A 19,365-nucleotide genomic window follows, 5' to 3' on the forward strand; every position below is an offset into this window, starting at 1 on the left:
TAGTGGGATCTACCGAGTTTACTGGGTCTAGTGGGATCTACCGAGTTTACTGGGTCTAGTGGGATCTACCGAGTTTACTGGGTCTAGTGGGATCTACTGAGTTTACTGGGTCTAGTGGGATCTACCGAGTTTACTGGGTCTAGTGGGATCTACTGAGTTTACTGGGTTTACTGGGATCTACAAACTTTACTAGGTCTACTGGGATCTACCGAGTTTACTGGGTCTACTGGGAAATACTGAGTTTACTGGGATCTACCGAGTTTACTGGGTCTACAAAGTTTACTGGGTGTACAGAGTTTACTGGGTCTAGTGGGATCTACCGCGTTTACTGGGATCTAAAGAGTTTACTGGGTTTACTGGGATCTACCGAGTTTACTGGGTCTACCGAGTTTACTGGGTCTACCGAGTTTACTGGGACCTACCAAGTTTACTGGGATCTACCAAGTTTACTGGGTCTAGTGGGATCTACCGAGTTTACTGGGTCTAGTGGGATCTACCGAGTTTACTGGGTCTAGTGGGATCTACCGAGTTTACTGGGTCTAGAGGGATCTACCGAGTTTACTGGGTCTAGTGGGATCTACTGAGTTTACTGGGTCTAGTGGGATCTACCGAGTTTACTGGGTCTACTGGGATCTAATGAGTTGACTGGGTTTACTGGGATCTACCGAGTTTACTGGGTCTACTGGGAAATACTGAGTTTACTGGGATCTACCGAGTTTACTGGGTCTACTGGGATCTACTGAGTTTAATGGGTCTACAAAGTTTACTGGGTGTACAGAGTTTACTGGGTCTAGTGGGATCTACCGCGTTTACTGGGTTTACTGGGTTCTACAGAGTTTACAGGGTTTACTGGGATCTACAGAGTTTACAGGGTTTACTGGGATCTACAGAGTTTACTGGGTTTACTGGGATCTACAGAGTTTACTGGGTTTACTGGGATCTGTCGAGTTTACTGGGTGTACTGGGATCTACCGAGTTTACTGGGACTACTGGGTCTACCGAGTTTACTGGGACCTACCAAGTTTACTGGGATCTACCAAGTTTACTGGGCATACTGGGATCTACCAAGTTTACTGGGATCTACTGAGATTACTGGGCATACTGGGATCTACCAAGTTTACTGGGTCTACTGAGTTTAAGGGGATATACCGAGTTTACTGGGCCTACTGGGATCTAGTGGGTTTACTGGGTCTACAGAGTTTACTTGGTCTACAGAGTTTACTGGGTCTAGTGGGATCTACAGAGTTTACTGGGTTGACAAAGTTTACTGGGTCTACTGGGCTTTATCGAGTTTACTGGGATCTACCAAGTATACTGGGATCTACCGAGTTTACTGGCCATACTGGGATCTACCGAGGTTACATGGTCTACAGAGTTTACTGGGATCTACCAAGTTTACTGGGTCTATTGGGATCAACCGTGGTACAGGGATCTACCGAGTTTACTGGGTCTAGTGGGATCTACCGAGTTTACTGGGTCTAGTGGGATCTACTGAGTTTACTGGGTCTAGTGGGATCTACCGAGTTTACTGGGTCTACTGGGATCTAATGAGTTGACTGGGTTTACTGGGATCTACCGAGTTTACTGGGTCTACTGGGAAATACTGAGTTTACTGGGATCTACTGAGTTTACTGGGTCTACTGGGATCTACTGAGTTTAATGGGTCTACAAAGTTTACTGGGTGTACAGAGTTTACTGGGTCTAGTGGGATCTACCGCGTTTACTGGGTTTACTGGGTTCTACAGAGTTTACAGGGTTTACTGGGATCTACAGAGTTTACAGGGTTTACTGGGATCTACAGAGTTTACTGGGTTTACTGGGATCTACAGAGTTTACTGGGTTTACTGGGATCTGTCGAGTTTACTGGGTGTACTGGGATCTACCGAGTTTACTGGGACTACTGGGTCTACCGAGTTTACTGGGACCTACCAAGTTTACTGGGATCTACCAAGTTTACTGGGCATACTGGGATCTACCAAGTTTACTGGGATCTACTGAGATTACTGGGCATACTGGGATCTACCAAGTTTACTGGGTCTACTGAGTTTAAGGGGATATACCGAGTTTACTGGGTCTACTGGGATCTAGTGGGTTTACTGGGTCTACAGAGTTTACTTGGTCTACAGAGTTTACTGGGTCTAGTGGGATCTACAGAGTTTACTGGGTTGACAAAGTTTACTGGGTCTACTGGGCTTTATCGAGTTTACTGGGATCTACCAAGTATACTGGGATCTACCGAGTTTACTGGCCATACTGGGATCTACCGAGGTTACATGGTCTACAGAGTTTACTGGGATCTACCAAGTTTACTGGGTCTATTGGGATCAACCGTGGTACAGGGATCTACCGAGTTTACTGGGTCTAGTGGGATCTACCGAGTTTACTGGGTCTACAGAGTTTTCTGGGTCTAGTGGGATCTACCAAGTTTACTGGAATCTACCAAGTTTACTGGGATCTACCGAGTTTACTGGGCTTTACCAAGTTTACTGGGATCTACCAAGTTTACTGGGATCTACTGAGTTTACTGGGTTTTCTAGGAACTGCCGAGTTTACTGGGTGTACTGGGATCTACCGAGTTTACTGGGACTACTGGGATCTACTGAGTTCACTGGGATCTACCGAGTTTACTGGGATCTACCAAGATTACTGGGATCTACCAAGTATACTGGGATCTACCAAGTATACTGGGATCTACCGAGATTACTGGGTATACTGGGATCTACCGAGTTTTCTGGGTCTACTGAGGTTACTGGGATCTACCGAGTTTACTGGGCCTACTGAGTTTTCTGGGTCTACAAGGATCTACAGAGTTTACTGGGATCCACCGAGTTTACTGGGTCTACTAGGAACTGCCGAGTTTACTGGGTGTACTGGGATCTACCGAGTTTACTGGGACTACTGGGATCTACCGAGTTCACTGGGATCTACCGAGTTTACTGGGATCTACCAAGATTACTGGGATATACCAGGTTTACTGGGATCTACCAAGTATACTGGGATCTACCAAGTATACTGGGATCTACCGAGATTACTGGGTATACTGGGATCTACCGAGTTTTCTGGGTCTACTGAGGTTACTGGGATCTACCGAGTTTACTGGGCCTACTGAGTTTTCTGGGTCTACAAGGATCTACAGAGTTTACTGGGATCCACCGAGTTTACTGGGTCTACAGAGATTACTGGGTCTGCCGGGATCTACCAAGTTTACTGGGATATACCAGGTTTACTGGGATCTACCAAGTATACTGGGATCTACCGAGATTACTGGGCATACTGGGATCTACAGAGTTTTCTGGGTCTACTGACGTTACTGGGATCTACCGAGATTACTGGGCCCACTGAGTTTTCTGGGTCTACCGGGATCGACCGAGTTTACTGGTTTGTACCGAGTTTAATGGGATCTACCGAGTTTACCGGGCATACTGGAATCTACCGAGGTTACATGATCTACTGAGTTTACTGGGATCTACAGAGTTTACTGGGATCTACCGAGTTTACTTGGTCTAGTGGTTTCTATGGAGTTTACAGGATCGACAGAGTTTTCTGGGTCTGGTGATATCTACCAAGTTTACTGGTATTTACCAAGTTTACTGGAATCTACCAAGTTTACTGGAATATACAAAGTTTACTGGGATCTACAGAGTTGACTGGGCTTTACCGAGTTTACTGGGATCTACCAAGTTTACTGGGATATACCGAGTTTACAGGGCATTCTGGGATCCACCGAGTTTACTGTGTCTACTGAGTTTACTGGGATCTACAGAGTTTACTGGGATCTACAGAGTATACTGAGTCTACTGACTTTACTGCGTCTACAGGGATCTACGGAGTTTACTCGGTCTACTGGGATCTACCGAGTTTTCTGGGTCTACTGGGATCTACTGGTTTACTGGGATCTACCGGGATCTACCAAGTTTAATGGAATCTACTGGGGTTACATGGTCTACTGAGTTTACTGGGATCTACTGAGGTTACTGGGCATACTGGGATCCACCGAGTTTACTGTGATCTACTGGGATCTACAGAGTTTACTGGGTCTTCTGGGATCAACCGAGTTTACGGGGTCTACTGAGTGTACTGGGTCTAGTGGGATCTACAGAGTTTACTGGTATCTACAAAGTTTACTGGGATCTTCCGAGTTTACTGGTTCTACTGGGATCAACCGAGTTTACTGGGATCTACCGAGTTTAATGGGATCTACAGAGTTTACTGGGTCTACAGGGATCAACTGAGTTTACTGGTTCTACAGAGTTCACTGGGTCTAGTGGGTCTACGGAGTTTACTGGGTCTACAGAGTTTTCTGGGTATAGTGGGATCAACCAACTTTACTGGGATCTACCGAGTTTACTGGGTCTACTAGGATCTACCAAGTTTACCAGTATATACCAAGGTTACTGGGATCTACCGAGTTTAATGGGATCTACAGAGTTTACTGGGTCTACAGGGATCAACTGAGTTTACTGGTTCTACAGAGTTCACTGGGTCTAGTGGGTCTACGGAGTTTACTGGGTCTACAGAGTTTTCTGGGTATAGTGGGATCAACCAACTTTACTGGGATCTACCGAGTTTACTGGGTCTACTAGGATCTACCAAGTTTACCAGTATATACCAAGGTTACTGGGATCTACCGAGTTTACTGGGCATACTGGAATCTACCGAGGTTACATGGTCTACTGAGTTTACTGGGATCTACCAAGTTTACTGGGTCTACTGGGATCAACCGAGTTTACTGGGATCTACAGAGTTTACTGGGTCTAGTGGGATCTACCGAGTTTACTGGGTCTACAGAGTTTTCTGGGTCTAGTGGGATCTACCAAGTTTACTGTGATCTTCCGAGTTTACTGGGATCTACCGGGATCTACCATGGTTACTGGAATCTACAAAGTTTACTGGGATCTACAGAGTTTACTGGGCTTTAGCGGGTTTACTGGGATCTACCGAGTTTACTGGGCATACTGGGATCCACAGAGTTTACTGGTTCGAGTGGATCTACCGAATTTACTCAGATCTACCGAGTTTACTGGGTCTACTGGGATCTACTGGTTTACTGGGATCTACCGGGATCTACCAAGTTTAATGGAATCTACTGGGGTTACATGGTCTACTGAGTTTATTGGGATCTACTGAGGTTACTGGGCATACTGGGATCCACCGAGTTTACTGTGATCTACTGGGATCTACAGAGTTTACTGGGTCTTCTGGGATCAACCGAGTTTACGGGGTCTACTGAGTGTACTGGGTCTAGTGGGATCTACAGAGTTTACTGGTATCTACAAAGTTTACTGGGATCTTCCGAGTTTACTGGTTCTACTGGGATCAACCGAGTTTACTGGGATCTACCGAGTTTAATGGGATCTACAGAGTTTACTGGGTCTACAGGGATCAACTGAGTTTACTGGTTCTACAGAGTTCACTGGGTCTAGTGGGTCTACGGAGTTTACTGGGTCTACAGAGTTTTATGGGTATAGTGGGATCAACCAACTTTACTGGGATCTACCGAGTTTACTGGGTCTACTGGGATCTACCAAGTTTACCAGTATATACCAAGGTTACTGGGATCTACCGAGTTTACTGGGCATACTGGAATCTACCGAGGTTACATGGTCTACTGAGTTTACTGGGATCTACCAAGTTTACTGGGTCTACTGGGATCAACCGAGTTTACTGGGATCTACCGAGTTTACTGGGTCTAGTGGGATCTACCGAGTTTACTGGGTCTACAGAGTTTTCTGGGTCTAGTGGGATCTACCAAGTTTACTGTGATCTTCCGAGTTTACTGGGATCTACCGGGATCTACCATGGTTACTGGAATCTACAAAGTTTACTGGGATCTACAGAGTTTACTGGGCTTTACCGGGTTTACTGGGATCTACCGAGTTTACTGGGCATACTGGGATCCACAGAGTTTACTGGTTCGAGTGGATCTACCGAATTTACTCAGATCAACCGAGTTTACTGGGTCTACTGGGATCTACCAAGATTACTGGGGTCTACCAAGTTTACTGCGATCTACCAAGTTTACTGGGATCTACTGGGATCCACAGAGTTTACTGGGTCTACTGGGATCCACCGAGTTTACTGGGTCTACTGGGATCCACCGAGTTTTCTGGGTCTACCGAGTTTACTGGGTCTACTGAGTTTACTGGGTCTACTGAGTTTACTGGGTCTACTGTAATCTACTGAGTTGATTGGGTCTACCGAGTTTACTGATATCTACCGAGTTTACTGGGCATACTGGGATCCACAGAGTTTACTGGGTCTACTGGGACCTACAGGTTTACTGGGATCTACCGGTTTACTTGGATCTACCGAGGTTAATGCGTCTACCAATTTTACTGGGATCCACCGAGTTTACTGGGTCTACCAAGTTTACTGGGATCCACCGAGTTTACTTGGCATACTAGAATCTACCGAGGTTACATGGTCTACAGAGTTTACTGGGATCTACTGAGTTTACTGGGTCTACCGGTATCTACTGAGTTTACTGGGATCTACCGAATTTAATGGGTCTACTGGGATCTACTGAGTTCACTGGGTCTACTGGGATTAACCGTGTTTACTGGGTCTACCAAGTTTACTGGTATCCACCGAGTTTACTGGGATCTACCAAGTTTACTGGGATCTACTGAGTGTACTGGGCATACTGGGATCCACCGAGTTTACTGGGATCTACCGAGTTTACATGGTCTCCTGAGTTTACTGGGATCTACGGAGTTTTCTGGGTCTAGTGGGATCTACCAGGTTTACTGGAATCTACCGAGGTTACACGGTCTACTGAGTTTACTGGGATCTACCAAGTTTACTGGGATCTACCGAGTTTATTGGGCATACTGCGATCTACCGAGGTTACATGGTCTACCGAGTTTACTGGGATCTACCAATTTAACTGGGTCTAGTGGGATCTACCGAGTTTATTGGGCATACTGCGATCTACCGAGGTTACATGGTCTACCGAGTTTACTGGGATCTACCAAGTTTACTGGGTCTAGTGGGATCTACCAAGTTTACCAGTATATACCAAGGTTACTGGGATCTACCGAGTTTACTGGGCATACTGGAATCTACCGAGGTTACATGGTCTACTGAGTTTACTGGGATCTACCAAGTTTACTGGGTCTACTGGGATCAACCGAGTTTACTGGGATCTACCGAGTTTACTGGGTCTAGTGGGATCTACCGAGTTTACTGGGTCTACAGAGTTTTCTGGGTCTAGTGGGATCTACCAAGTTTACTGTGATCTTCCGAGTTTACTGGGATCTACCGGGATCTACCATGGTTACTGGAATCTACAAAGTTTACTGGGATCTACAGAGTTTACTGGGCTTTACCGGGTTTACTGGGATCTACCGAGTTTACTGGGCATACTGGGATCCACAGAGTTTACTGGTTCGAGTGGATCTACCGAATTTACTCAGATCAACCGAGTTTACTGGGTCTACTGGGATCTACCAAGATTACTGGGGTCTACCAAGTTTACTGCGATCTACCAAGTTTACTGGGATCTACTGGGATCCACAGAGTTTACTGGGTCTACTGGGATCCACCGAGTTTACTGGGTCTACTGGGATCCACCGAGTTTTCTGGGTCTACCGAGTTTACTGGGTCTACTGAGTTTACTGGGTCTACTGAGTTTACTGGGTCTACTGTAATCTACTGAGTTGATTGGGTCTACCGAGTTTACTGATATCTACCGAGTTTACTGGGCATACTGGGATCCACAGAGTTTACTGGGTCTACTGGGACCTACAGGTTTACTGGGATCTACCGGTTTACTTGGATCTACCGAGGTTAATGCGTCTACCAATTTTACTGGGATCCACCGAGTTTACTGGGTCTACCAAGTTTACTGGGATCCACCGAGTTTACTTGGCATACTAGAATCTACCGAGGTTACATGGTCTACAGAGTTTACTGGGATCTACTGAGTTTACTGGGTCTACCGGTATCTACTGAGTTTACTGGGATCTACCGAATTTAATGGGTCTACTGGGATCTACTGAGTTCACTGGGTCTACTGGGATTAACCGTGTTTACTGGGTCTACCAAGTTTACTGGTATCCACCGAGTTTACTGGGATCTACCAAGTTTACTGGGATCTACTGAGTGTACTGGGCATACTGGGATCCACCGAGTTTACTGGGATCTACCGAGTTTACATGGTCTCCTGAGTTTACTGGGATCTACGGAGTTTTCTGGGTCTAGTGGGATCTACCAGGTTTACTGGAATCTACCGAGGTTACACGGTCTACTGAGTTTACTGGGATCTACCAAGTTTACTGGGATCTACCGAGTTTATTGGGCATACTGCGATCTACCGAGGTTACATGGTCTACCGAGTTTACTGGGAACTACCAATTTAACTGGGTCTAGTGGGATCTACCGAGTTTATTGGGCATACTGCGATCTACCGAGGTTACATGGTCTACCGAGTTTACTGGGATCTACCAAGTTTACTGGGTCTAGTGGGATCTACCGAGTTTATTGGGCATACTGCGATCTACCGAGGTTACATGGTCCACCGAGTTTACTGGGATCTACCAAGTTTACTGGGTCTAGTGGGATCTACCGAGTTTATTGGGCATACTGCGATCTACCGAGGTTACATGGTCTACCGAGTTTACTGGGATCTACCAAGTTTACTGGGTCTAGTGGGATCTACCGAGTTCACTGGGTCTACAGAGTTTTCTGGGTCTAGTGGGATCTACCAAGTTTACTGGGATCTTCCGAGTTTACAGGGATCTACCGGAATCTACCAAGGTTACTGGAATTTACAAAGTTTACTGGGATCTACCTGGTTTACTGGGCACACTGGGACCCACAGAGTTTACTGGGTCTAGTGGATCTGAGTTTATTGGGTCTACCGAGTTTACTGGGTCTACTGGGATCCACCAAGTTTACAGGGGTCTACCAAGTTTACTGGGATCTACCAAGTTTACTGGGTCTACTGGGATCCACCGAGTTTACTGGGTCTACCAAGTTTACTGGGTCTACTGGATCTACTGACTTTACTTGGTCTACAGAGTTTTCTGGTCTAGTGGGATTACCAAGTTTACTGGTATCTACCAAGTTTACTGGGATCTACCGGGATCTACCAAGGTTACTGGAATCTACAAAGTTTACTGGGATCTACCGAGTTTACTGGGCATATTGGGATCCACAGAGTTTACTGGGTCTAGTGGATCTATTGAGTTTATTGGGTCTAACGAGTATACTGGGTCTACTGGGTCTACCGAATTTACTCAGATATGCCGAGTTTACTGGGTCTACTGGGATCTACATAGTTTACAGTGGTCTACCAAGTTGACTGCGATCTACCAAGTTTACTGGGTCTACCGAGTTTACTGGGTCTACAGGATCTACTGACTTTACTTGGTCTACAGTTTTCTGGTCTAGTGGGATCTACCAAGTTTACTGGGATCTACCAAGTTTACTGAGATCTACGGAGTTTACTGAGATCTACGGAGTTTACTGGGCATACTGAGGTCCACAGAGTTTACTGGGCTTTACCGAGTTTACTGGGATCTACCAAGTTCACTGGGATCTACCAAGTTTACTGAGATCTACCGAGTTGACTGGGCATACTGGGATCCACAGAGTTTACTGGGTCTACTGGATCCACTGAGTTTATTGGGTCTACCGAGTTTACTGAGTCTACTGGGATCTACCGAGTTTACTGGGATCTACCGAGTTTACTGGGTCTACTGGGATCTACTGATATTTCTGGGTCTACTGGGATCTACTGAGTTGATTGGGTCTACCGAGTTTACTGATATCTACCGAGTTTACTGGGCATACTGGGGTCTACCAAGTTTACTGGGGTCTACCAAGTTTACTGCGATCAACCAAGTTCACTGGGAACTACCAGGTTTTCTGGAATCTACCAAGTTTACTGGGCTTTACCGAGTTTACTGGAATCTACCAAGTTTACTGGGCTTTACCGAGTTTACTGGATCTACCAAGTTTACTGGGATCTACTGAGTTTACTGGCCATAATGGGATCCACCGAGTTTACTGGGTCTACTGAATTTTCTGGGTCAACTGAGTTTTCTGGGTCTACTGGGATCTACAGGTATACTGGGATCTACCGAGTTAACTGAGTCTACTGAGTTTACTGTGTCTACTGGGATCTACCGAGTTCACTGGGATGTACCGAGTTCACTGGGATCTACCAGATTACTCGGATCTACCAGATGACTGGGATCTACCGAGTTGACTGGGATCTACTGAGTTTACTGAGTCTTCTGGTATCTACCGAGTTTACTGGGATCTACTGGGATCTACCTAGTTTACTAGTATCTACCGAGTTTACCGGGTCTACTGGGATCTACCAAGTTTACTGGGTTCTACCGAGTTTACTGAAATCTACCGAGTTTACTGGGCATACTGGAATCTACCGAAGTTACATGGTCTACTGAGTTTACTGGGATCTACCAAGTTTACTGGTATCTACCGAGTTTACGGGGCATACTGGGATCTACTGGGGTTAAATGGTCTACTGAGTTTACTGGGATCAACTGAGTTTACCGGGCATACTGTGATCCACTTAGTTTATTGGGATCTACCGGGTTTACTGGGATCTACTGAGTGTACTGAGTCTAGTGGGATCTACCAAGCTTACTGGTATCTACCAACTTTACTTTGATCTACCGAGTTTACCGAGGATCTACCAAGTTTACTGGTATCTACCAAGTTAACTGGGATCTTCCGAGTTTACTGGTTCTACTTGGATCAACCAAGTTTACTGGGCTCTACCGAGTTTACTGGGATCTACCGAGTTTACTGGGTCGACAAGGATCAACTGTGTTTACTGGTTCAACGGAGTTTACTGGGTCTAGTGGGTCTACCGAGTTTACTGGGTCTACAGAGTTTTCTGGGTCTAGTGGGATCTACCAAGTTAACTGGGATCTACCGAGTTTACTGGGCATACTGGGATCCACCGAGTTCCCTGGGTCTACCGAGTTTACTGGGACCTACCGTGTTTCCTGGGTCTACTACGTTTCCTGGGTCTACTGAGTTTTCTGGGTCTATTGAGTTTCCTGGGATCTTCTGCGTTTATTGGGATCTACCGAGTTCACTAGGATCTATTGACTTTACAGGGTCTACTGGGATCTACTGAGTTTATTGGGTCTACCGAGTTTACCAGTATATACCAAGTTTACCGGGATCTACCGAGTTTACTGGGCATACTGGAATCTACCGAGGTTACATGGTCTACTGAGTTTTCTATTGAGTTTACTGGGATCTACCGAGTTCACTTGGATCTACTGGCTTTACTGGTCTACTGGGATCCACTGAGTTTACTGGGTCTACTGGGATCTACCGAGTTTTCTGTGTCTACTGAGTTTTCTGGGTCTACTGGGATCTACTGGTTCACTGGGATCTACCAAGTTTACTGGGATCTACCGAGTTTACTGGGTCTACTGGGATCCACTAGGTTTACCAGTATATACCAAGTTTAATGGGATCTACCGGGTTCACTGGGCATACTGGAATCTACCGAGGTTACATGGTCTACTGAGTTTACTGGGTCTACTGGGATCTACCAAGTTGACTGGAATCTACCAAGTTTAATGGGATCTACCGAGTTTACTGGGCGTACTGGGATCTACCGAGTTTACTGGGTATAGTTGGATCTACCGTGTTTACTGGCTCTACAGAGTTTTCTGGGTTTAGTGGGATCTTCTAAGTTTACTGGTCTCTACCAAGTTTACTGGGATATTCCGAGTTTACTGGGATCTACCGGGATCTACCAAGTTTACTGGATTCTACCAAGTTTACTGGGATCCACCGAGTTTACTGGGCATACTGGGATCCACAGAGTTTACTGGGTCTACTGAGTTTACTGGGATCTACTGGGATCTACCATGTTTACTGGGATCTACCAAGTTTACTGGGATCCACCGAGTTCACTGGACATACTGGGATCCACAGAGTTTACTGGGTCTACTGAGTTTACTGGGATCTACCGGGATCTACCAAATTTACTGGAATCTACCAAGTTTACTGAGATCTACCGAGTTTACTGGGCTTTACCGAGTTTACTGGGATCTCCCAAGTTTACTGGGTCTACTGGGATCAACCGAGTTTACTGGGTCTACTGGGATCTAGTAGGTTTACTGGGTCTAGAGAGTTTACTGGGTTTCGTGGGATCTACTGAGATTTCTGGGTCTACTGGGATCTACTGAGTTTATTGGGTCTACTGGGTTTACTGGGATCTACCAAGTTTACCAGTATATACCAAGTTTATTGGGATCTACCGAATTTACTGGGAACTACCGAGTTTACTGGGTCTACACTGATCTACTGAGTTTACTGGGCATACTGGGATCTACCGTGGTTACATGGTCTACTGAGTTTACTGGGATCTACCGAGTTTACTGGGATCTACCAAGTTTACTGGGATCTACGAAGTGCACTGGGATTTACCGTGCTTACTGGGATCTCCCGAGTTTACTGGGCATACTGGGATTCACTGAATTCACTGGGTCTCCTGACTTTACTGGTACCTACCGAGTTTACTGGGTCTACTAAGTTTTCTGGGTCTACTGAGTTTTCTGGGTCTACTGAGTTTTCTGGGTCTGCTGGGATCTACCGAATTTACTGGGATCTACCGAGTTCACTAGGATCTACTGATTTTACAGGGTCTACTGGGATCTACAGAGTTTACTGGGTCTACTGGGATCTACAGAGTTTACTGGGTCCACCGAGTTTACTGGGTCTACTGGATCTACCGAGTTTACTGGGATCTACTGAGTTTACTGGGATCTACCGAGTTTACTGGGCATGATGGGATCCACTGAGTTTACTGGGTCGACTGGGTTTACTGTGTCTACTGAGTTTTCTGTGTCTACTGGGATCTGCCGAGTTCACTCGGATCTACCGAGTTCACTGGGATCTACGAGATTACTCGGATCTACCAGATGACTGGGATCTACTGAGTTTACTGGGTCTGCTGGTATCTACCGAGTTTACTGGGATCTACCTAGTTTACTAGTATCTACCGAGTTTACTGGGTCTACTGGGATCTACCAAGTTTACTGGGATCCACCGAGTTTACTGGGCATACTGTAATCTACCAAGGTTACATGGTCTACTAAGGTCACTGGGATCTACCACGTTTACTGGGATCTACCAAGTGCACTGGGATCTACGAAGTGCACTGGGATTTACCGTGCTTACTGGGACCTACCGAGTTTACTGGGTCTACTGAGTTTTCTGGGTCTACTGAGTTTTCTGGGTCTACTGAGTTTTCTGGGTCTACTGGGATCTACCGAATTCACTTGGATCTACCAATTTTACTGGGTTCTACTGTGTTTACTGGGTCTGCTGGGATCTACCGAATTTACTGGGATCTACCGAGTTCACTAGTATCTACTGATTTTACTGGGTCTACTGGGATCTACCGAGTTTACTTTTTCCACCGAGTTTACTGGGTCTACTGGATCTACCGAGTTTACTGGTATCTACCGAGTTTACTGGGTCTACTGGGATCTACTGAGTTTACTGGGTCTACTGGGATCTATTGAGTTTATTGGATCTATCGAGTTTACTGGGATCTACCGAGTTTACTAGGTCTACAAGGGATCTACTGAGTTTATTGGTTCTACTGAGTTTACTGGGATGCACCAAGTTTACTGGGTCTACTAGGGATCTACTGAGTTTACTGGCATCTACAGAGTTTACTGGCATCTACAGAGTTTACTGGCATCTACAGAGTTTACTGGGATCTACAGAGTTTACTGGCATCTACCGAGTTTACTGGGATCTACTGAGTTTACTGGGCATACTGGGATCTACCGAGGTTACATGGTCTACTGAGTTTACTGGGATCTACCAAGTTTACTGGGATCTACCAAGTTTACTGGGATACACAAAGTGCACTGGGATTTACCGTGCTTACTGGGATCTACCGAGTTTACTGGGATCTACCGAGTTTACTGGGCATACTGGGATTCACCGAATTTACTGGGTCTCCTGAGTTTTCTGGGTCTACTGAGATTTCTGGGTCTACTGGGATCTACCGAGTTCACTTGGATCTACTGAGTTTACTGGGATCTACTGTGTTTACTGGGTCTGCTGGGATCTCCCAAATTTACTGGGATCTACCGAGTTCACTGGGTCTACTGAGTTGTTTGGGTCTACTGGGATCTACTGGTTTACTGGGATCTACCGAGTTTACTGAGTCTACTGAATTTCTGTGTCTACTGGGATCTACCGAGTTCACTTGGATATACAGAGTTCACTGGGATCTACGAGATTACTCGGATCTACCAGATGACTGGGATCTACCGAGTTTACTGGGATCTACTGAGTTTACTGGGCATACTGGGATCTACCGAGGTTACATGGTCTACTGAGTTTACTGGGATCTACCAAGTTTACTTGGATCTACCAAGTTTACTGGGATCTACCAAGTTTACTGGGATACACGAAGTGCACTGGGATTTACCGTGCTTACTGGGATCTACCGAGTTTATTGGTTCTGCTGAGTGTACTGGGATGTACCGAGTTTACTGGGTCTACTGGGATCTACTGAGTTCACGGGGCATACTGTGTTTACAGGGTCTACTGGGATCTACCGAATTTACTGGGATCTACCGAGTTCACTAGGATCTACTGATTTTACTGGGTCTACAAGGGATCTACTGAGTTCATTGGTCCTACTGAGTTTACTGGGATGTACCGAGTTTACTGGGTCTACTGGGATCTACTGAGTTTACTGGGCATACTGTGATCCACCGAGTTTACTTGGTCTAGTGAGTTTACTAGGATCTACCGAGTTTAGTGGGCATAATGGGATCCACCAAGTGTATTGGGTCGACCGAGTTCACTGGGTCTACTGAGTTGTTTGGGTCTACTGGGATCTACTGGTTTACTGGGATCTACCGAGTTTACTGAGTCTACTGAATTTCTGTGTCTACTGGGATCTACCGAGTTCACTTGGATATACCGAGTTCACTGGGATCTACGAGATTACTCGGATATACCAGATGACTGGGATCTACCGAGTTTACTGGGATCTACTGAGTTTACTGGGCATACTGGGATCTACCGAGGTTACATGGTCTACTGAGTTTACTGGGATCTACCAAGTTTACTTGGATCTACCAAGTTTACTGGGATCTACCAAGTTTACTGGGATACACGAAGTGCACTGGGATTTACCGTGCTTACTGGGATCTACCGAGTTTATTGGTTCTGCTGAGTGTACTGGGATGTACCGAGTTTACTGGGTCTACTGGGATCTACTGAGTTTACTGGGCATACTGGGATCCACCGAGTTTACTTGGTCTAGTGAGTTTACTGGGATCTACCGAGTTTATTGGTTCTACTGAGTTTACTGGGTCTAATAGGGATCTACTGGGTTTATTGGTTCTGCTGAGTGTACTGGGATGTACCGAGTTTACTGGGTCTACTGGGATCTACTGAGTTTACTGGGCATACTGGGATCCGCCGAGTTTACTTGGTCTAGTGCGTTTACTGGGATCTACCGAGTTTAGTGGGCATAATGGGATCCACCGAGTGTATTGGGTCGACTGAGTTTACTGGGTCTACTGAGTTGTCTGGGTCTACTGGGATCTACTGGTTTACTGGGATCTACCGAGTTTACTGAGTCTACTGAGTTTTCTGTGTCTACTGGGATCTACCGAGTTCACTTGGATCTACGAGATTACTCGGATCTACCAGATGACTGGGATCTACCGAGTTTACTGGGATCTACCTCGTTTACAAAGTATCTACCGAGTTTACTGGGTCTACTGGGTTTCACCAAGTTTACTGGGTTCTACCGAGTTTACTGGGATCTACTGAGTTTACTGGGCATACTGGAATCTACCGAGGTTACATGGTCTACTGAGTTTACTGGGATCTACCAAGTTTACTGGGATCTACCGAGTTTACGGGGCATACTGGGATCTACCGGGGTTACATGGTCTACTGAGTTTACTGGGCATACTGTGATCCACTGAGTTTAATGGGATCTACTGGGTTTACTGGGATCTACTGAGTGTACTGGGTCTAGTGGGATCTACCAAGTTTACTGGTATCTACCAACTTTACTTTGAACTACCGAGTTTACCGGGGATCTACCAAGTTTACTGGTATCTACCAAGTTTACTGGGATCTTCCGAGTTTACTGGTTCTACTGGGATCAACCAAGTTTACTGATATCTACCAAGTTTACTGGGATCTACCAAGTGTACTGGGATTTACCGAGTTTACTGGGATGTACCAAGTTTCCTGGGATCTACAGAGTTTACTGGGACCTACCGTGTTTACTGGGTCTACTACGTTTTCTGGGTCTACTGAGTTTTCGGGGTCTACTGAGTTTCCTGGGTCTACTGGGACCTTCTGCGTTTATTGGGATCTACCGAGTTCGATAGGATCTACTGACTTCACTGGGTCTACTGGGATCTACCTAGTTTACTGGGTCTACTGGGATCCACCAAGTTTACTGGGTCTACTGGGTCTACTAAGTTTACTGGGTTTACTAATTTCACTGGGATCTACTGGGTTTACTGGGATCTAGAGAGTTTACTGGGTCTACAGGGATCTACTGAGCTTTCTGGGTTTCCTGGTATCTACCGAGTTTACTGTTTCTACTGGGATCTACCGAGTTTACTGGGTCTACTGGGATCTACCCAGTTTACTGGGTCTACTGGGATCTACCCAGTTCACTGGGTCTACTGGGATCAACTGAGTTTACTGGGTCTACCGAGTTTACTTGGATCTTCCGAGTTTACAGGGTCTACTGGTATCTACTAAGTTCACTGGTATGTACAAAGTTTACTGGGATTCACCAAGTTTACTGGGTCTACCGAGTTTACTGGGTCTACTATATCTACTGAGTTTACTGGGTCTACTATATCTACTGAGTTTACTGGGTCTACTGGGATCTACTGAGTTTACTGGGTCTACTGGGATCTACCGAGTTTACTGGGATCTACCGAGTTTACTGGGATCTACTGAATTTACTAGGATCTAAAGAGTTTACTGGGTCTACTGGGATATATTGAGTTTACTGGGATCTACCAAGTTTACTGGGTCCATCGAGTTTACTGGGTCTACAGGGATCTACTGAGTTGACCTGGATCTACTGAGTTTACTGGGTCTACCGGGATCTACTGAGTTTACTGGGTATACCGAGTTTACTGGGTTTACTGGGTCTACTGAATATACTGGGTCTACTGAGTTTACTGGGATCTACTCGGTCTACTGGGATCTACTGGGTTTACTGGGGTCTACAGAGTTTACTGGGATCTACCGAGTGTACATGGTCTACTAGGATCTACTGAGCTTCCTGGGTTTACTGGTATCTACCGAGTTTAATGGGTCTACTGGGATCTACCCAGTTTAAATGGTGGACTGGGATCTTCCGAATTTACTGGGACCTACCGAGTTTACTTGGATTTACCGCGTTTACTGGGTCTACTGGGATCTACCCAGTTCACTAGGTCTACTGGGATCAACTGAGTTTACTGGGTCTACCGGGTTTACTTGGATCTACCGAGTTTACAGGGTCTACTGGTATCTACTAAGTTCACTGGTATGTACCAAGTTTACTGGGATTCACCGAGTTTACTGGGTCTACCGAGTTTACTGGGTCTACCGAGTTTACTGGGTCTACCGAGTTTACTGGGTCTACTATATCTACTGAGTTTACTGGGTCTACTGGGATCTACTGAGTTTACTGGGTCTACTGGGATCTACTGAGTTTACTGGGTCTACTGGGATCTACTGAGTTTACTGGGTCTACTGGGATCTACCGAGTTTACTGGGATCTACTGAGTTTACTGGGTGTACTGGGATCGACTGAGTTTACTGGGTCTAAAGGGTCTACAGAGTTTACTGGGTCTACTGAGTTTACTGGGTCTACTCGGACCTACCAGTTTACTGGGATCTACCGATTTTTATGGGATCTACTGAGATCTACCGAGTTTACTGGGTCCACTGGGATCAACCGAGTTTACTGGGATCAACCGAGTTTACTGGGTCTACTGGTATCTACAAAGTATACTGGGATCTACCAAGTTTACTAGGATCTACTGAGTTTACTGGGATATACTGAGTTTACTGGGTCTACTGGGATCTACCAAGTTTACTGGGTCTACCGAGTTTACTGGGTATACTATATCTACTGAGTTTACTGGGTCTACTGGGCTCTACTGAGTTTACTGGGATCTACTGAGTTTACTGGGTCTACTGTGATTACTGGGATCTACCAAGTTCACTGGGTCTACTGAGTTTATGGTGCCTACTAAGTATACTGGGTCTACCGGTTTCCTGGATCTACAAAGTTAACTGGGTCTACTGGGATCTACCAAGTTTACTGGGATCTACCGAGTTTACAGGGCATACTGGGATCTACCGAGTTTACTTGGTCTACCGAGTTTACTGGGACCTACCGAGTTTACTGGGATCTACCGAGTTTACTGGGATCTACCACGATTACTGGGCATACTGGGTCTACTGAGTTCACTGGGTCTACCGAGTTTACTGGGATCAACCGAGTTTACTGGGTCTACTGGTATCTACAAAGTTTACTGGGATCTACTGAGTTTACTGGGATCTACCGAGTTTACTAGAATCTACTGAGTTTACTGGGATATACTGAGTTTACTGGGTCTACTGGGATCTACCAAGTTCACTGGGTCTACCGAGTTTACTGGGTATACTATATCTACTGAGTTTACTGGGTCTACTGGGCTCTACTGAGTTTACTGGTATCTACTGAGTTTACTGGGTCAACTGGGATCTACCGGATTTACTGCGATCTACAGAGTTTACTGGGTCTACTGAGTTTACTGGGTCTACTGAGTTTACTGGGTCTACTGAGTTTTCTGGGTCTACTGAGCTTTCTGGGATCTACTGAGTTTTCTGGGATCTACTGGGCTTACTGGGATCTACAGAGTTTACTGGGTCTACTGGGATCCACCAAGTTTACTGGGCAGACTTGGATCCACCGAGTTTACTGGGTCTACTGAGTTTACTTGGACCTACCGAGTTTACTGGTTCTACTGGGATCTACCAAGTTTACTGGGTCTACTGGGATCCACCAAGTTTACTGGGTCTACCGAGTTTACTGGGATCCACCAAGTTTACTGGGCAGACTTGGATCCACCGAGTTTACTGGGTCTACTGAGTTTACTGGGATCTACAGAGTTTACTGGGTCTACTGAGTTTTCTGGGTCTACTGGGATCTACAGAGTTTACTGGGATCTACAGAGTTTACTGGGATCTACCGAATTTACTGGGTCTACTTGGATGTACTGAGTTTACTGGGTCTACCGAGTTTACTGGGATCTACTGAGTTTACTGGGTCTACTGGTATTTACCAAGTTTAGTGGTATCTACCAAGTTCACTGG

General features: G+C 45.8%; 1 protein-coding gene across 1 annotated transcript in view; it reads right to left on the minus strand.

Annotated features, from left to right (window-relative positions):
• LOC306770677 (kinesin-like protein KIF20A) overlaps nucleotides 1-19,365 on the minus strand; it is a gene marked incomplete at both ends in the record, with an annotated part of 113,638 nt that overhangs the window by 11,013 nt on the left and 83,260 nt on the right. The gene's annotated exons all lie outside the window — the stretch shown is intronic.

This window comes from Telmatherina bonti (assembly GCF_933228915.1).
Source record: "Telmatherina bonti genome assembly, chromosome: 20".
Classification (NCBI taxonomy): domain Eukaryota; kingdom Metazoa; phylum Chordata; class Actinopteri; order Atheriniformes; family Telmatherinidae; genus Telmatherina; species Telmatherina bonti.